Source organism: Martes martes (genome assembly GCF_963455335.1).
Source record: "Martes martes genome assembly, chromosome: 2".
Taxonomy (NCBI): Eukaryota; Metazoa; Chordata; class Mammalia; order Carnivora; family Mustelidae; genus Martes; species Martes martes.
Window position 1 is genome coordinate 26,140,106 of NC_137889.1, and position 23,636 is coordinate 26,163,741.

The window sequence follows — 23,636 nt, forward strand, 5'->3', positions numbered from 1 at the left end:
GATTTTACTGTTTCCATTTTAAAGATGAAGAAACCAAGGGTTAAGGAAGTAACTTACTCATGTCCACATGTTAAATGCAAAAGACAGTTTTTAAAAGCAGATCTTTCTGGAGCACCTGGGTGGCTTAGTTCGTTAAGCAGTTCGTTAAGCATCTGACTCTTGATTTCTGCTCAGGTCATGATCTCAGGGTCCAGAGTACCACCCCAAGCAGCGTTGGGCTCTGTGCTTAGCAGGGAGTCTGCTTCGCTCCTCCCTCACCCTCTCCCTCTCTTTCTCCCCAAGTCCTTGTTGTTCATACACACGTGCTCTCTCAAGCAAATAAATGAATAAACCTTAAAAAGAAAATAAAACCAAATCTTTCTGAATCCAAACATCTAGAGGTCAATAGAACTGCTTTTTTTTACCCCCACGTAGTATAGAAATTTTGTTATAGGAATAGGCAAAAAAGCGTTTACCCCTCCCTGGGTGTTAGATTCCTTTTTGTAAAAAGGAACCAATTAAGTGATCCCTCGAGTTCTCTTCCACTTTATTCATTTTGAATCTTCAGAATTTTGAAAATAATATCTTTGCTTTTAGGAACTTTGAACACCAGGAGTAACGTGCAATTCATTAACTTTCCAAATGGTCACTTATATGCTATAGTATATAGTGTTAGGGAAAGTATGCACCACCGTGCTCAGAAAGAAATGTTGCCTGAAGGGTTTGCAAGCTCATAGCAGCGTAGTAAGGCTCAATATCAGGTGCCAAGAGCAAGCCTATATTTAGGAATTCAGTAATATTGGCTCTTAGCTCTTTCTAAGACATTTCTGTAAAGTACATGCAGATGAATGAAGCAGATTGATCAAAGTGGTATCCTAAAAACTCTTTGTAGTATGATTGCTGCAAACTGTTCTTGTGGGAACATTCAGGGCCAGGTTTCTGTCATCTATACTTTATAATATCCATGGAATGAGAATTCTTTGTTATTCTCCCTTTTATGTACATTACGAGCAGCTACAGTGAGAGAAATATAAGCCTACTGCAATTTGGAGGAAGACCTTTAAAGGACTTTTTTTTTTTTTTTAATGTGAAGGCATTAGGTGCAGGATTAACAGTATAATTAGAGTAAATCAAAATGTTCTTGCATCGGTTTCATTTTTAGGAAATGTTAATTGTGTGTTGCTTTATGCTCTGTCTATATGATGGACTTCCTTAATTAGGTTATGAGTTTTGGTTTGAGGGTCCAACCTCATAGTAATTAAAACACTGGGTAATGAACCATATTTCCTAAAACATACACTCTGAAGATATTTTTGTAGCTGTATCTCCATGTCTTACCTCTTCTAATGAACATGTAATTTTTACTTTTTTTTTCTTTCTTATGAAAGAACAGTGTGGAGGATTGTCATTGATGGACTGCTATTATAATAAGACGTGGACTTTAATTTGGATGATCATATTCCTGGTATATTGGCTGAGCTACATCCATCAGAGAGGCTGGCAGTGGTCATTTAAAAACCCTGCTTCTGTCTGCCAGACTGAGCTTGGGCGACATGAGCCCCTACTTGTGCCAAGAAATAAAGTGTCGTTTAATTGTTGGCATATTTCTAGTAAATTCCTGTGAACTTGTAGATGTTGTAGAGTAATACCCTAGACTTTTGGCTAAATAACAATTTTGGTAAACAGCAGCAAAGTCTTATTTGCTTAGAGAAAGAAGACAAAGGGGGGAAAATAAGATAAACATGAAGCAAGTGACTATAAAGTTAAAAAAAAAACACACACAAAAACAAAGATACTTAGTCCTAAGAAAAAAGAACAAAGAAAGGGAGTAGGTAAGAGTATGACCGCTTTTGAAATCAAATGTGGGGGGAAATTTGGGGCAATGCAGTCTACAAAAGAGCAGTTGATAGACGTGGATTTTTGTCTGGAAGGAAAAACGATTCATCAAGATGATCAGTGGATTCCAGAGCATGGGACTTTCTCATAACATATCAAAGCCTCGGAAGTGTTCTCTCCTCACACATTTGGCTTGCATTTTCCTGGGGCCTAGAAGAAACATGGGCAGCCACACCCTGCAAGTCCAATTCTCCTGAAACCCAAAGGATGGTGAACATGGATCTCTTCCCTCCTCCCCCAAACAGCCTTCTTTCTAGAGGGGATGATGGTGTACTGGGGCGTAACAATCCCTACTTGGCAACTTACTCTTCTTCAGGATAAGTTAGCTTACCTCACACAGTGAGGTGAAATGCAGGTAATAATAAATGCTTTATAATAGGCAGAACTAAATAATTTAAGAAAATATATAGAAAGCCCTTTGACCTTGCAAGATCAATGGCATTTGTCTTCCTCAGAACTTGTTTCTTCTTTTCTGTTCTTTTTTTTTAAAGATTTTACTTATTTATTTGACAGATGGAGATCACAAGTACACAGAGAAGCAGGCAGAGAGAGAGGACAAAGCAGGCTCCCTGCTGAGCAGAGAGCCTGATGCGGGGCTCGATCCCAGGACCCTGGGATCATGACCTAGGCTGAAGGCAGAGGCTTTAACCCACTGAGCCACCCAGGCGCCCCTTGTTTCTTCTTTTATTAACAACAGTTCCTCTGTTCACTTTCAAGGTGACATTGACACTTCCTTCTTCCGGGAGTTAGTTAGTTTCCTACTGGCTTTACCTGCACCTTGACACCACCATGGTAATGATAGCTTTTCTAGAACATCGAGAAGCTCTGGTCCCTCCACAGTCTTTCTTTCTTTCTTTCTTTTTTTTTTTTTTAAAGTATCTTAAAACACTTCAACTACCTTTCTCCCTTCAGAACTTACGTGCTGTTGTCTTGTACTTTAATTGCTCTCTCTATGTTTTAAACTCCACCTGACATAATTACAGTTTTATATAGTATTTATTTAAATTTTCTATGTATTTACCAGTCTTGTGTTGGTTTTGATTCCTTGTAACTACAGCTTTCCAGTTGGGATCATCTTCCTTCTACCAGGAAATTTAGTGGCAAGCTGTCTCAACTCTGTTTATCTGAAAGTCTTTATTTTACCTTCATTTCCATTAAAGGTTTTTTGGCTGGCTATGGATTTCTGAGTTTTAATAATCTGAGAATATGATTCATTATTTTCCAGCTCCTATTTTTTCTACTGAGAAATTTGTTTTAAGTTTATGTAGCATTTACCTGTGATCTTTTATCTCTGGCTGCTTTCAAGAGTTCAATGTATTTGATACTCTATAGTTTCAGTAAAAGGTGAACTTTTTAACCCACTGAGCCACCCAGGCGCCCAAAATGTGAACTTTTTAGATTGTAGTTTCTTGTGATTCTAGTATTTATGAATTGGTGTCTTTCAACAACCCTAGAAAGGTGTCAGCATTTCCTCTTCAAATATTGCCTTTTTCTCCCTCTATCCTCTTAGGCTGTAATTCTGTCTTTTTCCTTCATTCTTTTGGTGATATTTATGAAAGAAGAATTTATATTCACTGGCTCCACTTCCGTCCCAAGTATCACTATTTATTGCTCTGTATCTTAATTTCTTCCTATCATACCAAAACTGGTTTCTTCAAGCTATTTATTTATTCATGTTCACTAAATCCAAATACCTTTCCTTGCTTCTCATTGCCTTCAATTTCTATGTAGAATTCAACAAAATTATAATCTTTTTCTTCCCTCTTAATATTTCTCTTCTTCCTGCCTTTATGCAAAAATCAATTTCTTACCACATTCCTATCTTTTCAATATCTCCCTTTCTCTTCTTCACTTGAAATCTGCAAGGTATGGAAGGTTCCTAAGAGGCTTGCCAAAACTCTTTCTCTTCTCTGTATCTCTCTCCCAGAGATCCCACTGCCCGCTCACCCTCTATACATGGTCTAATAGCCAGCTGGTGGGCACCGGAGTACCCTGTACATTCGGGTTTCTTGGATCTGTGCTCCACTGGTTGTTAGATATGTTGAATACCACCCTTCTTCTTCTTCTTCTTCTTCTTCTTCTTATTATTATTATTATCATCTCCAACTTCCACCTCTCTAACAAGTTTCAGTCCCATATTTTCAATTGGCTTGGGTACATTTTCATTTGATTTGTTTCAAACATTTCATCTTATTTTCACTTTTTAAAATTAATATATAATGTATTATTTGTTTCAGGAGTACAGGTCTGTGATTCATCAGTCTTATATAATACCCAGTACTCATTACAACATATACTGTCCCCAATATTCATCACCCCATTACCCCATCCCCCACCCCTCCAGCAACCCTCAGTTTGTTTAAACTCAACTTGCTCTACAACTAAAATCATTATCCCCCCTCCCACTCACACACACACATACACACACACACACACACACACACACTGCCCTGCACTTTGCTCCCCAAATTTTCTTACTGATATTCACATATCTCTTAATAGTAGTGCTTAATTTTTCTGTCTCTCAAGCATGAAATATCAGAAACAGTTTACATTTGACCATTTATTTTATCTTAAATTATATTGACAATTTCTATTTTTCTTCTTTGTGTATTTCTCTGATTCCTTTCCCTTTTCTTTCTGTTACCATTGGCATAGCTGAGTCCAAACACATCATACCACTTGGACTTACTCGCCCTCACTCTCCTCTGTCCAATATGGCAGAGACTCATTAATGTGAGAACACCACTTTCAAAACGCTGTTTCATATTCACAGAAGACACCATGGCTCAGAATAATACTTCTTAAACTGTCTGCGTTGAAGGCCAGTTTTGATTTTGTTTTTAATTTCCAATTTGCAAAAAAAATAAATAACTTTATAAAATACAATAAAGTGAATTATTCAAGAATAAAGAAAGGACAAAGTACAGCACCACTTTTTAAGTTCTGTGCTTTAATGGATAGAAAATAACCCTGTTACATTGCTGTACAGTTTTTACACTCCCACTCTCAGTGCTCATCACGGATGTAACAGTTTGAAGACTAGCACCATCCACAGACAGCACGTCGAGTGGACCCCTCTTCAATGCCTATGTCACTGATCTCTGCTGGGCCTATAAAGCAGAATCAATAAGCGAGTTCTAAAATATGCAGATGTCTGTGCCCCAGAGAACTAATGAATAGAATCTCTGGGAGGGTTGCCAGGGCATGGGCATTTCAAAAAAGCTATAAAATTGATTCTGATACTCAGCCAGGCCTGAGAACTATTGGCTTGTGGAAAAAAGTGCACACTTTCAATTCTCTGTAATCTGGCTTGAATCTATCTTTTAAATCTTATCAAGATCACTTCTTTCGTATTTCCTGTATTTCAGTCAGTCAGGACATTTGGCTTTCCAAATATAATCTATTCTTTCCCATCTCTGTCAAGTCTCAGTCTGAAATGTCATTTCTACCCCCTCCATTGTCAACATTTAGTTCATCCTCCGAGTTCCCATGTACTGAAAAATGCCACTTATTTATGAAACCATTGCTAATTAATTACAAAAATTAATTTTGCCCTCATCTAAATATCTCTACTACTTTGTTATTTATAATACTTACAGTATATTTAGATTCTAGTTGCAGAGGCATTATGGTATAGAAAGAAAAAAAAAAAAAGAAATTCTATTCAGGAGAACCACTTCTCAGTCCAGACTTTACTTCTTCCTAACTGTGTAGCCTGAGGTAAGCTCAATAATTTCACCAAATATGCATATTAAGAATAAAACTTGCAACCTTCACCACAAGATAGGTGTTATAAGTAAACAAGATAATGTATGTTAAAGCAATATCAGTACAAGTTGTTATTATCTGCTCTACTACATTATAAGCATGTTTGGGGATAAGAATAAGTAATATAAATCTTTATATTTCTACACCCCCAGTAGGATATTTGATACAGAAAGAATTCAGTACATGTTTTCAACTAAATGAATAAATGCATAAGCAGATTCCTTACACAGTAAAATCTCTAGTGTGAGTCCCAACAGGCCATCTTGCCCAAAACTATTTCCAGTAGCTTATTTGATATTGATACTTGAAATTCCAGCTCTAGGGATTTTCTCCTTTGGATTAGCATTGACTATACTAACAAAGACAATTTATTAAGTCATTCTCATGCATGCCTTTATACAAATTTAATCTCTTTTATCAGATTATTTTCTCCCCTGACGAAAGGTGTCTAGAAACACATGAAAACACAGAGAAGTTGCTGAAAAGATGGGAAAGGGGTTTTGAGAATACCAAAGATTAATGTAATCTATTTCATTTTTTTTTCATGGAGGAAACCTGAGTGGACCAAATGATAATAGCTAATCTTTATTGATAACTTACTGTGTTACAAACCAAAATGCTTAGCACTTTACATGAATTATCTTTTAATCCTTACAATTTGGGTATATTAAGTCTACTTAGCCTCATTTTGCTTTTGAGAAAATGCACACTCAGAGAGTTGACTAAGATTAAGTAACATAGCCATATAGTTATTCAACTAGTAAGTAATGGAGGAGTGATTTGAACGATGATTTGACCCTAGAGTCCAAGCTTTTGGTCATCAAACTCAACTGTGTTTTAGAACAGACTTCCAGTGAAACCCAAAGAATGGTTACTACCCTTTAGCAATTGCCCAATAACTATTCGGGGCTAAGCATGGGTGTAAAATTGTACAAGACACACAGCCCCTGACTTCAAAGACCACATTCCTATGGAAGAGAAGTCAAAAATTGCTTCAGGAAATCACACAGAGTATGATCGTAACATGCTGGGAGACCTGACTGTGAAACCCAGCTGGGAAGGATGAATGAGGGTATGCTTGCTGGAGGAGGCCACATAAAAAAGCATCAAAGAGTCTGTTTAGCATGAGCAGATGATAGGCAGAAAAATGAAGTAACATTGAAAAAAGAGTATTCCATTACAGAGTGAATCTGCAATCACTTGGAAATGAAGGAGAGTATCAGCTGTTTAGGGAAACCATTTAGGGATTATGCCTGGAAGATATAGTTAGAGACTGTAAGAAGTGGAAGACAGAACAAGAGACACAAACAGGGACAAGGGAAGGCTCAAAACCAAAACCAATTTTATGGATTATTTATCTTGTGGTTTAGGAAAACAAAGATGAAAGGTACTTGTATTATTTGATCTTAAATTAGGATTTCTGGACAAAGACACTATATATTTAGTTTGCATTTGAAAGATAGTGTGTTCCAGAACTTAACTCATTCTTCTCTGTACCATAGTCTCCACAGTTGCTTTCAAGAAGAGCCATCTAGTAAGACACATGCTGGCACTCACCAAAATAGATGCTAGAAGCCAAGAAAAGTTCCATGATTTGGTTTCCTCATATAACCATGAAACTTGTTCTAGTGATTTAATTTCTAGATTATTGCACTGAGTATTAAAATCAAAAGGATTCTAGGGAAATGATAGTTTCAATGCATTCTGATTGTAATTATGTTCCAGTGCCAACCAACTGATTGAAAACCCCTCTTGGGCCCAGCAGCTGTGGGTTCTGCAGGTATGCAGCGTCTGGTATCTTTCCCAAAACTAATCCAGGAGAAACTACAGATGCAGAGGGGGAAAAAAAAAAAAAAAGATAAAAGAACAAAAAAAAAATAGTGAGATAGAAAAGAAAGAATAAAGTTGAAAGAAGAAAGGAAGGAAAGAAAAGAAAAGGGAAAAGGAAAAGGAAAGAAGAGAAAAAGAAAGGAAACATGGAACACACCGATAAATGAAGACAATCTTAATGTGATATGGGTTGGGAAAGTGGGTAGTAGAATCCTGGGATGGGGAGTGGCCAGAAGTTTTAGCAAGAAAACAAAAGAATAAAATAAAAACTTTTTTTTCTTGCATAGTGGCAGAAATTAGCAACAGCCCACATTCTTGCACATGTATCCTGGAGTTATATCAAGGCAGATCAAAACTTCTCCTGGGGTGCAGAATTTTTTTAAAGTTGTAAACTTAACAGCATCCTTGAGACATTCCCTCCTCTCACTTCCTGCTTACTACCTTCAGGCTTGGCAGACTAGATCCTAGAGAGATTACCCTCTCCCTGTGAAGTTTCATCTCAAGGTTTAAAGCATAAACCTGATCTGAAGGACTATCTGGTAGTCACTGATGTTAGTGGTTCAGTGGTACTAGGCTCTCTGATCTCACTCTTAAGACTCACTGAGGCTATGGCTTGGCCTTTGTTGCCTACGCATTACATGCATTTATAAACTCAAATAAAAGAAATACAAAGAAATAGACACTATACATCCTGTAAATGAGAATTATTAGAGCAGGTAAACCAAGAATTTTTAAAATGATAATGTAGTTAAGATAATAAGCTATTATCAATATAAAATAAGAACAAGAAACCATGAAATAAAATGTATGGGAAATATTAGGTAAGAAAATGTAATAACTGATATAAAGAGCACAATGCATGGGATAGTTTGATGAGTATACCAGAGGAACAAATAAATGAGTTTAAAGATCAGATTAGAAACTCTGAAGAAGATCAATAGGTAAGAAAAAAGAGAAAATAGAAAAGCTAAAAGATATAGAGAATAAATGAATGGATGAGTCCCCAAAGGAGAGAGAAATGACAAAAGAAAACATGTGAAGAATTAATAGATACTTTTCAAATCAAAGTTGACAGGGATCTATCAAAATCCTAGAGGAGAACACAGGCAGTAACCTCTTCCACATCGGCCACAGCAACTTCTTTCAAGACACATCTCTAAAGATAAGGAAAACAAAAGCAAAAATGAACTTGGACTTTATCAAGATAAAAAGCTTCTGCACAGCAAAGGAAACAGTTGACAAAACTAAGGCAACCTATGGAATGGGAGAAGATATTTGCATATGACATTACAAATAAAGGGCTTGTAACCAAGATCCATATAGAACTTCTCAAACTCAAGACCCAAAAAAACAAATAATCCAGTCAAGACATGTGCAGAAGACATGAACAGACACTTCTCCAAAGAAGACATACAAATGGCTAACAGACACATGAAACAATGTTCAACATCACTAGCCATCAGGGAAATACAAATCAAAACCACAATGAGATATCACCTTACACCAGTTAAAATGGCAAAACTTACAAGATGGAAAACAACAAATGTTGGTGAGGAGATGGAGAAGGGGTACCCTCTTACACTGTTTGCAGGAATGCAAGCTGGTACAGCCACTCTGGAAAACAGTATGGAGGTTCCTCAAGACGTTAAAATTAGAGCTACCCTACGATCCAGCAATTGCACTACTAGGTATTTACACTAAAATTGAAAGACATTAAATTGATAGGGCTGATAAGGGGCCAAATGGAAAATAAAGAAAAAGTCACACTAGATAACATGAGAATGAAGAATTCAAAAGCAAAGGGGAGTGGAAAGGATTTCAGCAGAATAGATTACTGGCAGGGTGTCTGGTTTGTTGAGTTGGTGATAGATTACTGGCAGGGTATCTGGCTTGTTCAGTTGGTGGAATGTGTGACTCGATCTCACGGTTGTGAGTTTGAGCTGCACATGGGGTATAGAGATTACTTAAAAAAAACTTTTAAAAAAAGATCTGCAAAGAAACAAAAATCAGATTAGCAATAGATTTCTCAATAGCAAACTAAAAATAGTAAGATAATATAATACTATTTTCTATGAACTTAAAATATTTTACCTAGAAAGGTTGACATATAAAGATTAAGGCTTAAAAAAATATTCTTACATATAAAGTCCTCAGAACTTTTACCATAAAATGGCCCTCATTTAAAAATGCCTTTTGAAGAACAAAACTATGAGATGCTAGAAGCAAAATGGAAAGTAAGCATGAATAATTACCCTGGTTAAGCTTATTTTTATGTTAGGTAAATAAAAGTAAGGATGGAAAAAAAAAAGGAAAAGTATACTGGCAACCATCTGAAACTGAAATTCTAGGTAATAATAATAAAATAGAGAAAGGCAAGACAGAAAAATATTAGAAATCATCCAGTTTTTATTGCATTAGGAAGAAGATTTCAATATTTACAAATTTAGGAAATCAATAAGAACACCGCCCCCCCAAAGAAAACCTGAGAGTATGAGTCTTAAGATAAAGACAACAATCAAAATAATAAGAATAGAATATGTAACTTTTAACACAGAAGGAGAAAATTTTATTCTGTTGAAAGGAGGAGAAAAGATGAGGGGAAGGTATTGAAATAAAAGAGTGAAAAAAACCACAGGATGTCAGAAAGAAGTCTTAATTTAACAATAATTTCAATTTACAATTAAATTGAAAATGGGACTAAGATAGTAGAAATAAGATCTAATTTCATCGTAACTACACCCATTGAAACACAGAGTAAGCTTGCTAATTGAAAGACCAAGACTCCATACTTGAATGAAGAATTATGTTGTCTGGAAAAGACAAACAAAAACCGAAAATACTGAGACTGAAAAAAGAAGGATGGAAAGCATACACCAGCAAATTTGAAACAAAGAAAGTGTGGCAATTTCTTTTCTTTTTTTTTTTTAATATTTTATTTATTTATTTGACAGAGAGAAAGATCACAAGCAGGCAGAGAGGCAGACAGAGAGAGAGGGGGAAACAGGCTCCCCGCTGAGCAGAGAGACCGATGTGGGGCTTGATCCCAGGACCCTGGGATCATGACCCAAGCTGAAGGCAGAGGCTTTAACCCACTGAGTTACCCAGGTGCCCCAGTGTGGCATTTTCTTATACAAGCCACAACGGAGCTGACAGAGACAGGAGTCACCACTGCAATGCAACTAGATCAAGAGTCAGACACCATCGAGACAAGAAAGAATTTAGCAGCAAGCAATGGAGGAACATGTGAGTCCAGATAAGGACCCAGAAGCATCAGGAGGGGTAGGATTGCACTTGATGGGAGAGTCATTGGAATGGAGATGGTAGCTATAGGTAGGAACTAGGTTGATATGGTGCCGTAGCTCTGAGAAGGAAACATTGGGATCCATTGGTGAAGTGACAATTATGAGGAATGCTGGGGCTCTGAGCGGATTTGCTACAGAAGATCTAGTATCTATTGTAACTGGGAAGTAAGAATTTAAAACTATATGGGTTAAAGATCTGACTCTTGATTTCAACTCAGGTTATGATGGCAGGGTCATGAGATCCAGCCCCATATCGGGCTCTGTGCTAGGCGTGGAGCCTGCTTAAAATTCTCTCTCTCCCTCTTCCACTACCCCTCCCCTGCCTCTCTTTCCCTGTCCCTTACTAAAAAAAAATTAATAGTAATAAAATTAAAATGTGACTATAGGTGACCCTTGAACAACATTGATTTGAAATGCAGGTCTGCTAAAATGTGGATTTTTTCCCCCCATAAATACAGTACAGTATTGTAAACATGTTTCCTCTTTCTTATGGTTTCTTAAAATTTTCTTTTAACTAGCTTACTTTATTATAAGAATACAATATATAGGGGCGCCTGGGTGGCTCAGTGGGTTAAAGCCTCTGCCTTCGGCTCAGGTCATGATCTCAGGGTCCTGGGATCAAGCCCCGCATCGGACCCTCTGCTTAGCAGGGAGTCTGCTTCCCGCTCGCTCTCTGCCTGCCTCTCTACCTATGATCTCTCTCTGTCAAATAAATAAAATCTTAAAAAAAAAAAAAGAATACAGTATATAATACATAGAACATGCAAAATATGGGTAAATTGAGTTTATTTTTTTGGTAAGGCTTCCAGTCAACAGTAGTCTATTAGTAGTTAAGTTTCAGGGGAATCAAAAGTTATATTCAGATCTTTGACTGCTTGGGGGTTGTGGGGAAGGCACCTCTAACCCCTGTGCTGTTCAAGGGTGGCTATCATCCTAAATGAAAAGAAAAAAGAAAAAGAAAGAGATGAAAAAAATGAAGACAGTATAAATAAGCAAAAGAGGAAAGAGGGGAGAGGGAAGAAGAGAGGAGGGAGAAAAGAAGTAAAGTCAGGTTATAATGAAGAATAAAATATGGTAGAAATAAAAGGCAAAAACTCAGATTTTTTTAAACCGATACAATTATGTGCTTTGCTTTGCCTATAAAATAGTATTATGTCTGATTTAGATGAAAACAGATTGTCTTGCATATATTCCTAAATATCTGAGTGTTTGCACTTTTATTATTTTGTTTCTAAGTATATCTGAGATTATGGGACACTGAAACAGTAAAACAAAACCGAAATTTTTTTATTAGATAATCAAAGCTGCCAGAACTTGGCTTCCTTCTCTGGGGTCAGCTGTGGGACAAAAATGCAGACCTTTACTTCATATAACCTTTCTCCCACCTGTTCTGAAACTTCCAAAGTAGTAGTTTTGTGTGACTGGACATTGCTCTCACCAGAAATGACACTGGCCTCCTTTTGCAGTTGCATCTGTAACTGACATCCCCGAGGAGAGAAAATTCATAAAATTTGTATTTTCTGGGATATAACAGAGGAAAACAGATGTAAAAATTGACTCTACCCATTTCAAGAAGGGGATCCATAGAGCATAGATTATCCTTCCTTATTGTAAGAAATTTCTGCTTGAATGTTGAAGACAGAAGCTCATTCTAAAATGAATCTTAAAAGGTTAGTACAGGAAGTCTACCTATGTAGAGATAGAGATATCACTCCTTATCATTTTTGTTATTATTTTAATATTAATTTTTAATAAACCTTTCATTTGGTGTGTGGAGAAGATGAGAATATCTATTGCATGTTGTCGACTTTTTGCATCCGACATCAAGGTAAAAATAAAAGACCCTACTTTGATCTGCCTGTTTTTCATCATTGCCTCGATTAATTGAATTTCTCTCTTTTAAGATTAATGGATGTGTTCAAGCTAGCAACTTTGGAATCATTATATTTATTATTGGGAATTATTAATACTTGTTTTTCTATTTAATATTGCATAAGAGAATTATGTTTCTCTTTCAAAGTAAAAACCTGAAAGTAAATTTAATTTCTAATGGTTTTTAATTTTTTCATGGGGAGATACTTCTCATGCATGGAGATAGATATTAAATGTGATATTTAATAAAGACAAATGGACACTGGGAAGGAAGTTTGTCAGTAATGCTTTGTTGGGCACTGCCCTTTTTAAAATGAGTTAATGACTCTTGCTTCATGACCCATTTCTAATGGTAGCTTGGTCTTTTTGAAGAGGGCGCCTCTGTCATAGTTCAGAGGTATTAGGCAGTCATACCGTTGTGGTAAATTAAAAGCAAGTGGTAAGACTTAAATGTTACACACCTCTAGAATAAAAGGCCACCAACTAGTTAAAGAAAAAAAGTATTTGCAGACAATGGATTGTAAAGATGTACTTGGTAAGAAAATGTCTTGACCATCAAATTCTGTTTTAAAGCATATTTATAACTAGACAAAGCATTTTGAAGGGCACAGCTTTTCTAATGTAATACGATCTTATTGCATATTATATGTTTTAATGCAGGTGGTGTTTCATTTATATAAAAGCACTACTTTGTTTCTCTTTACTCTGAAAGCAACCATTTTGCTTTATCTGATTTGGCTTCACTTAAATTTTGGTTTTAAGACTCAGGGAAGGTCTAAGATGATTTCTCATTTGTGATTATAAAGTATTCCTATAGGATCTAGGCTGAAAGTCAAGTCAAATTAGTAAAATCATTTCTTTCATTTTAGAGTTACCTTTTGGATATGGTAGAAAAAGCACAGATATAAGAATCAAAATCCTGTTATCTATTTCTATCACAGAACTGGGCTTGAGTTACTTAATGTATTTAATCAAGGGTTTTATCTTGAGAAAAAGAAATAACCACATCAATTATAAGATAGTTCAATTAAGGATATTCATTTAGTGTTTTCTTTAATATACTGCCATATTGCGGGTTGTTATGGAGAAGTACAGAATTTTCAAGTAGGTAGAATAGACAGGATCACCACATGTGAACAAACCATGGTAATAACTGAGCAAACGTGACTGGTCATCATAGAGCATTTACAGCAAGAGAATTTTTTGCAGAGGTGCATGTTAGGGATGGCTTTATGCAGGAAGTGTTTTGGGTGCTGGAAAATATTATTTACTTCTCATGTCTTAACATTCTTTTTCTTTTTAAGATTTTATTTATTATTTTTTAGAGAAAGAGAACGTGTGCAAGTAGAGGGAGAGGGTGAGGGAGAGGAGAAACTCAAGCAGACTCCCTGCTGAGTGTGAAGCCTGAAGTGGGGGTTGATCCTGTGACCCCGAGACCATGACCTGAGCCAAAATAAAGAGTCAGATGCTTAACCGACTGAGCCACCCAGGTGCCCCATCATGTCTTAATATTCTTTCTTAGTGGCTGGTCATTTGTAGTAATCCCAGGTTGTGTTGAGTTCCTTAAAAACTCAGATATAATGCTAGGTAAAAGATACAAGTGACATACATGCCAGCAACATCTGAAACATAACACAAGGACTATATCCATTATGTCTTATTCAGTCCCCTGTGCATACCTCTAATCTGTCATTTGATCTTAGTACGTACCTCTTGTAAGTAGATCTACTCTTTCTTTTACTGGCTGTCTGCCATGTTTCTAAGATATCTAGCTCTGTATCAAGACAAGGGTGAGTTACAATCCTGACCCTGTTACTTATTTTCTATGACCAGGCTTCTACATTACATAGTTTATTTTGAAGGCAACATATAGAAGACAATAGCCGAACTAGAATATAGAAGACAATAGCCGAACTAGAGCAATTTTGAGATCATTACAAAACTCTATTTGAGAAATTAGGGGTACTTGAATAAAGACATGGGGAGGCAAGAGGAGATGAACCCAAAAGCATTTACAAAAGACTCTCCAAATTTGAACAATGATACATGAAGGAGCAATATTTGCTTATCCACAACTGTAGCTGGTAGTTGGTCCAGCATGGCTACGGAAGCTTCCTAGTTGTCAGGAACCTCAACTATTGTTGCTTTATTCCTTGAGACATGCAGTATGGACGCTGCATGAAGGAGCCGTTCCACCTCTCCCAATGCATGTGCGTTCCTGCCAGCAGGAAAGGAAAAAGGAAGCAAATTCCTCTTTTGGAACACAGGTTCTGACAGTTGTAAACATTACTGCTACTGACTTCAAGGGGATAAAGCAGATACAGTCTTTATTCTGAGTAGACATGTGCCCATCTAAAATTCAGGGTTTATTAATGAGGAAAAAGTAGAGAATAAATATGGAAAACCACTCCCAGTTGTAAACACTCCCATGCTGGGTTCTCTCCACCCCCAGCCACCCAGAAATACAAGAATGAAGTGAAACCTGGATGTTTTCTCTGTTTTTGTCTGCTAAATAGATAGCAGAGACTCTGAAGAGATGGATACGGGTATGGATACCAATGCACACACATTCACACATATACACAAGCGTTTGGTGCAACAATTTCTGGGCAAACCACTCTACAACCTACCTGCATGGTGACTTAAATAGGAAGCCAAAAAGGGAGCACAGCATTTTGGTTGAGTTATAAGTACTCCATGAGAAAGATAAATTCTCAAACCAAATGGTGTTTTAAATTCTCTTTAAGATTTCATGTTATCAAAAAAAAAAAAAATTCACATTATTTCCTTTAGTTTAGAAATGGAGGGATTTGGGAGAGAGAGGAGATCTACTGGGTCATTACTATAAACATGAAAAGCTCATAAAACGTATGATTAGAAATAATATTATTTCAATCATAAGTTATTAGTGAAGATATTATTTTCCTGATATATCTTAAAAATTGTTTAGTATATGGCTTTTTATCATTTCACAGTTTCCATGCTGTGCTATTATTTGAAAATGGAGTTATTTAATTTTCAAATCCATAGTTAATATACCAAACACTCCACAAATAAATAATAACCTCACAATTTTCTCTTTGCAAAAATCAATTTCATATATATCAAAACAAGTGGAACAAACTGGGACCTCTTCTCTACTGTATCCTCTTGTATATCCTACTGTTATGGTTCTAGAATTTTATGGCTTAACCTTTGTTTTTGTTTTTATTATTTTTGTTTTGTTTTTTAAACACAGTTATTGCTTTGGGCTATTTCCTGTGTGAAGAATCATAAAGTGTGAAAAAGAAAACAGATTGAGTGGATCTCTAGCATTAGAACCCAGCGCATTTGGGGAAGTAGCGGAGAGATGCATAAGCCTTAGATGTTTGAAGGCAGATGTGTTTAGAAAAAATAGCCAAACTTTAAATGTTTGGTGGCAGAGATAATAACCAGACAGATCTCTTACATCTTTTTTTTTTTCAGAGAGATAAGAATGTTAATGAGGTCAGAGAGCAGCTCAGTGATGGCATAATAAGTCACAGAGCTATTGCACTGAAGAAAACATGAAAAGAAGTTTAAGGAAGGAAATAAGATTTTAACCTTTGGCTTTGAAAGGCCTTCACCATTACTCACACTAGGATTACTTATTTTGGACTAAATAGCAGGCCTGATAGCATTTGATTCTGTAGCTTACATTCCATCAGTACTGATATTAAATTACTGCATTTCAAACTTCAGAAATTGCATATAGATGTACAGTAATGTTCTGGGTCCACTTTGCTACAAAAGGTCCCAGAAAATTTATGACATGTTTTGGGGAGGAAAAGGAAGAGACATGTTTTAGCTCAGAGCATCCACATTCTAACAGCCCTGAAGCAGAACCACTTTGTCAACATAGACAGGCTTCTTCATTGCCATCAAGATGGTCTTGGGTTTCTCCATCTGTTGTTTTTGTGCATTGTAAGAACTGAAAGTCTCAGTATTTAGAATTCACTAACTAGTCAATGAGACTATGCCAGCATTTTACATTTGTCATTTCCAAAAGCTATTTGGGGAGCCCTTTTAGGATATGTCCAATTTTTTTTTTAAGATTTTATTTATTCATTTCACAGAGAGAGAGAGAGAGCACACAGGCAGTGGGAGTGGCAGGCAGAGAGAGAGGGTGAAGCAGCTCCCCACTGAGCAGAGAGTCCGACTTGGGGCTTAATCCCAAGACCCTGGGATCATGACCTGAGCCGAAGGCAGAGACCTAACCAACTGATCTACCCAGGTGCCCCAGGATATGTCTAATTTTTATCTGATGATTTTGATCAGTAATGTATACTTCAACTATCTAGCTCTCTTACCTATTTACCAGAACAGGTTTTGTGTTCAGACTATGAGTTCATGTATATAATAGCGTTTCATAAAGTAGGTGCCAACTGAAAATGAGTTGCTATTGCTTTAGAGCAGATACTCTAGGAAGCTAGCCTTGTAGATTAATGAGCAGAGGCTGGACCCGTGTCCTCCTGAACACAGGTAAATGTGTAACACTAGACACTCAAGGAATTTGGACTTCCCTTTCTTCAAAATTAAAAGGTGGTTGAATCAATGATTGTCATGATTCTTTACATCTTAAATATTCAGATGTTAGAATATGTAAATCCAGTGGAAATTCAAGCGACACAAAGGTGGAATGGGTAAAAAATAATATAACCAATTCAACTATAAAAAGAAATGCCGATACATGCTATGACATGGGGCACTCAAATAGCTATGCTAAGGGAAAGGAGGCAGACATAAAACATTACAGGGCTTTACAATTCCATTTATGTGAAATGTTCAGAATAGGCAAACCCATAGAGACAGAAAGTGGATGAGAGGTTGTGTGGCATCATGGCTAAAGGATGTATAAGATTTCTTTTTGGGGTAATAAAAATATTTTAAAATTGGTTGTGGTGATAGATGCACAACTCTGTGTGTCCACTAAAAGCCAACCGTGGACATGGGCATTTAAATGGGTGAATTGTGCAGCATGTTAATTATATCTCATTAAAACTGTTCAAAAAGCCACGTAGCTTTAGTGGTCCCAAGAATGCACATTGGAAGAATCTCAGTGGTCCTCTTTTACTGGGATGCCCGTCTCTGGTTAAAAATTACTTGATTGTTCTCACCAATGAAAGTGATCATTAATGTGGGAAATACAAGATAGGGATAAATAGGTGCTTTCTTACTGACTCCTATCAACCCCTTGCAGTGCCTTTACCTGCTATTAGCATTATTGTTTTCTCTCGCTCTCGTTTGACAATGAAGTCTTTATTGTCATGGCCTCTTACTTTCCAACCCATACTTCTGTCTGTAGCCACTTCTACCTGTGGCAACTGTGGAACTGGATTTTATCTGAGCAATAAACACTGAGCTGCAGAAAGGGTGATTCCCAGGTAAGCGATGGTTACACATGTATTTGCACAGCACATGAATCATTGAATTTTCTCTTATAGTTCTGTGATGAGAGGAGATATTATTGTCCTCAATTGAGGGAGAAGGGACCGTGGACCAGAGAAGTTAAATGTTTTGTATAAGGTCAACAGCTATTACGTTGCCAATCCTGGATCAGAATTTAATCCTATCTGATATCAAAAGCCAAGCTCTTTCTTTCACATTCTGCTGACTCTTTTACCAAGATGAAAAACAGCTATCCTTTTGGAATGCTCTATACTTTTAAAATAGCGTTGTTATATAAAACCTCCTAGTAATACAAATAATCCAGGAAGCTTGGAGAGAAACTGAAAGTTTAAAAATCTATCTAACAAAGATCTAGGAAAAATCTGCCTAAGTGAAGGATTTTTAGTTTTATAGAGAGTCTATACAGAGTGTCTTTACAAAAAGTGTTCCCATGTGAATTTAGAGTACAATTCAATTTACAGAAACCAGAGGCAGTAGCTATGTTGAAATATTAATCAGAGAACCTTATTTTAAGTCCAGTTATTCCACCATCTATTTGAGTAAATTGTGAAGCTACATGTGCTTCAATTTCCTCAATAATAAAACATGAGTGGGGACATTATCTTTTATTCATTCATCTGTCTACTCACTCACTCATTCATTCATTCATCAGTTACATGCCTGGTTTTCTTCTAAGTGATATGAATTCAACAGTGAGGAAGACGGAACAAAACCTTTCTGTGACGGTCACTTGCTACTTTGCTTTGTTTCCAGCTTTCTCATATTCTGCTGTTTGTGGTGGGGCTCAACATTTCCTCAGGCTCTCTTGCTTTCTGACTCTGGATAAGCTCAGCTTATAGGAGGTACTGGCAGAGCAGGGAGTAGGAGGTGTGGAAAAACCAAAGTATTTCTCTCCCAGTTATCCTTCTTTAATGAGCCCTGCCCCTGCTAGGAAATCCCACTATGATTCTGCTTCTAGAAATACTACTTCTTTCCACTATCTCTACAGTCATAGGAGTAATAAGAGCTTCCCACCAATGCTAATATCTCAGTTCCTCATGATGCCATTTTTTGAAGAAAAAGTATAGTCTGTCATTCCAAGGAACCCTGCAAGCTCCAAGCAAGATAATCACCATGGAAAACACATCAATGTGTATTATAACCAAACTGTTGAAAACCAATTATAAAGAGAAATTCTTGAAACAAGAGATCAAAGAAAGAGAAAGATAAGAAATATTGCTGTATTTTGGTCAGAAACAATGAAAGTAAGACAACAAGATGTCTTTAAAGTACTGAAAAAATGAGCAAAAGACCCTCTCAACCTAGAATTCTATATCTAGCAAAAATATAGTTCAAAACTTAAGCTGCCAGGTGCTTGAGTGGCTCAATCAGTTAAGCGTCTGCCTGTGGCTCAGGTTGTGATCCCATGTTCTGGGATTGAACCTGGCATCAGGGTCCTTGCTCAGTGGGAGTCTGCTTCTCCCTTCCCTCTGCCCTTTCCCCTACTCATGCGTGGTCTTTCTTTCTCTTCCTCAAATAAATAAATAAATAAAATCTTTTTTAAAAAAATGAAGGTAAAATAAAGACATTTTCAAAAAAGAACTGAGAGAATCAGCTACCAGCCGACCAGCCTGTAAGAAATGTTAAGGGAAGTTCTTCAGGCTGAGGGAAGATTATCCTGGATGAAAAATTAATTCTGTGCAAATGAATGAAGAATGACAGAAATGGTACCTGTATAAGCAAATATAAAAAACTCTCTTGTTTTTAAAATGTCTTTATAAAATTGTTTTAAAAATAATAATAGTGACAATATATTCTGGGTTTTTTAAAAGACATAGAAAGTAAAGTGAAAGGTATGAAAATATAGCCCAAGTGATGAGGTGAGGGGGCAGGGATGGTAGGAAGTATAATTTCATGAGATTCTTATATTCTACACAAAGTATTATAATACTGTGAGAAGATAAAGATGCATATTGTAAATCTTACAGCAACCTCTAATAAAAGAGAAAAAAAGGATTATAAGTAATAAACAACACGAAGATTTAAAACCTTTATGATTCTACAAGCAGTTTCTCAGCAACAAATACACCTGCTTAGGTTTCATTCAGTGCCTTGCTTAATTTGTGATTCTTCCATATTTCAAATATAAAATTGTAAAGAGGATATACATGTTTCTAATTTCTGTATAGGAAGAAAAACTAGAAGAAATATATAGGTAAGAATTGGAGAAACCTCAATACCCTTCAGGTAATTCACTCACACCTCCTCAAAGAATGCTGGTCACTTGACCACTTCAACTCTATTCATGGAGGTACTTCTTCAATGACATTAGAACCTCGGTTCTAATATTTATTAGTTATTGTGTGATACTGTGCTATCAGCACTACATCTATTAACTTTTTAACTTTTTTAAGGTCTTTGATGTTTCCATGACTGTGTAGTTATAATATTTAAGTGTTCTTAATTGAATAGGTTTCATTTATTCAAGTAGAGTTCTGATTTCAGGTTTCAGTGTTAAGCAACAGCACACAATATAATTTTGACTTCTGTCTGGCACATTGTCACAGGGCTGGAGAGCTTCTGTGTTGTTGAGAACTTAAGATCAGAAAGATGAAATGCATGTTCTCAAAGCCTTGCTGGGGAAACAAATAAAAATATCAAAATTACAAATTATTTGGCTGATATTAAAAAGAAAAATAGGATGGGGCGCCTGGGTGGCTCAGTGGGTTAAGCCTCTGCCTTCCGCTCAGGTCATGATCTCAGGGTCCTGGGATCGAGTCCCGCATCGGGCTCTCTGCTTGGCAGGGAGCCTACTTCTTCCTCTCTCTGCCTGCCTCTCTGGCTACCTGTGATCTTGTCAAATAAATAAATAAAATCTTAAAAAAAAAAAAAAAGAAAGAAAGAGAAAAACAGGATGTTTTATAGAATTTCTATGTAATTCTTCGGTTGCTCTTTTAAAGTTGAGGAATACATAGTTATACATTGAGAGTCCTTTATGAAATATAGTAGTAATTCTATTAATCTTAGTATGTTTTGTTTTGAAATTTCACTAAGACTCTAATAAATACAGATTATAATTTTAGGTGTAGCACCTCAAAATTTTGTATTTGATGCGATTCATCACATTTTCAAGAAGTTTGTGAATAAGAAAGGATTAACCTTGGCAACACAAAGACTTTCAAAATGAATTCTAGGCCAATTATCATACCAAGACAACATTCATTCATAGTGGAACAAGCACTTATTAAAAATCTCATTTATGCTAAGTGCTGTAAGGGGCACCTTCATGCGCTAAAGGCTCATATCTACATATGTATATTAGAATATGTATGGAAGTATATTTGAGAAAGAGTATTCAAGGTAAAAAAAAAGGTGGAGTATGGTTGGAATGGAGAAAGAGAGACTTGAGACAGTTAGAGAGAGAGATAACAAGTGCAAAGTAATTAGAGAGTAATTGAAAAATACTTTTACTTTCTTTATACTTTCTGATTTGGGGGTTAGATAATTAAACCAAAGAAATGTGGATCAAGTCATTGTAGCAAATTTAGTGTAACCTTTTGATATCTCCTTCGAGGGTTAAATGTACATTGACATCTTAACAATTGCTAAGTGTGCTTGCCAACTTTGGCTCACAAATTTGGTTAAAGAGAGACAGATGAAAAGAAAGGAAAGGACTTTGAAGGAGACAGGAAGAAAAGAGAAAAATATAATTTGTTCGTTCTCACCCGTCAAATGAAGGACAAGTTTACATTAAGTTTTCTTAAGAGAAAAATTAATCACTATATAGCCTTAAAGTTCTTTATAATTTTCAGATGGTTGTGGTTGATATTTCAAATATGAAATAAAAATTGTGCACTTATTTACATACATGGAAATGTGCAGAAGACATTGAACAAAGATATGTATTTGATTCCAAATATATTTTCTTAAAGGAAATAATTCAACAAGCAGAATAAATACAAATAAATATATCATTTGCAAAATCATAACAATAGAAATTATTTCAGAGAATATGGAAATTGGAGACCTTCTTATATTTTTATTAATGTGAAGCTGAATTTTTTTCTCTTCTGCATTTGATCAATTAATTCATTCAGTTACATTTGTGCTCTATCTTGAGATTGAGGATGACTCATGTACATATTTTTTGAAAACAAAAGTCCAGCATGTAATCTTTTTTTTTTTTTTAAGATTTTATTTATTTATTTGAAAGAGAGAAAGAGAGAGAGAGAAAGAGAGCATCAGTGGTGGTAAAGGGCAAAGGGAGTAGGAGAAGCAGACTCCCCACTGAACAGGGAGCCCAGTGCAGGGCTGGATACCTGGACCCTGAGATCATGACCTGAGCCAAACCAGATGCTTAACCCGCTGCACCACACAGGTGCCCCAGCAGGTAATCTTCCATGTGCTGAAAGCATGGATTTTTCTAAAGAGGCCCTAGAAATAGGAAAGACCACTATTTTGAGATTAGCTACCTTATATCAGGGCATGTTGTCATAGGCACATACACAAAATACTATGTAACAAGCCCTCCAAGTCAATGGCTTCAAACATTTTTTTTTTTTTCCTTTCTAAGTTTGCAGGATTGGTGGATCCAGACAAAACAAGGAAGGAAAATTCTAGTTCAGCTCACACATATGTGGCAGGCCCAGGGTTGGCTAACCTGGTTGGGTTGGAACACCCAAATGGAGGAGTCTTTTATCCTCCTCCTGGGACCCAAGAGCTCACTGGAGCAGAAGCACAATAGAGCAAGGAGGAACATGCAAGTCCTCTGGAGCTCAGGCACACTGTCAGTTCTATCTCATTCTGGTGGCTAGAGCTGATCATACTGCAGGACTGAGTCATCTATTGTGTAAGGAATTGCAAAGTCATAGAGCAAGGAACGTGGAAACAGGGAAAAGTGAATAATTGAAGTAATCAATGAAATCTACCTTGTCGATGCTACAAATGGAAAGACGTGTAAGACACATTTGAAAGTTTGTCAACCCTGAATAATCCATTGATGTTAAGAGGATCTACTTCTTGGGGTACCTGGGTGGCTTAGTTGGTTAAGTATCTGACTTAGCTCAAGTCATGATCCCAGGGTTCTGGGATCGAGCCCTGCATCAGGCTCCGTGCTTGTGGGGAGTCTTCTTCTCCTTCTACCTCTCTACACTTCCTGTGTACGTGTCCTATTTGTGCTCTCTCTCACTCTCTCCCTCATTCTCAAATAAATAAGTTAAATCTTCAAAAAATATGATAATCTACTTCCCAAGCCTCTGTAACTAGGATCCCACCATTCAAGGCCTTCACTTGGCATGTTGTTGCTTTTTGTCTAATACATTCAAGTTACCTTTGGAAATAGTTCAATGCCCCATAAGTGGAATGATCTCAAAATTGTATGCATTGTAGTATATATGGTATTGGGGGTGTTATTTATACATTGCATTTTGCTACCATATACTGATCCATGCATCTTGTATCCCAGCGTTTGTGCTAGTCTCGTTACTATAATATTTTATTGTCTTTCTTTCTACTAGTTCTGTTGTAAATAGAAAGTATGAAAATAATTCCATCTAAAGAAAAGTTCATTTTGTGGTTATT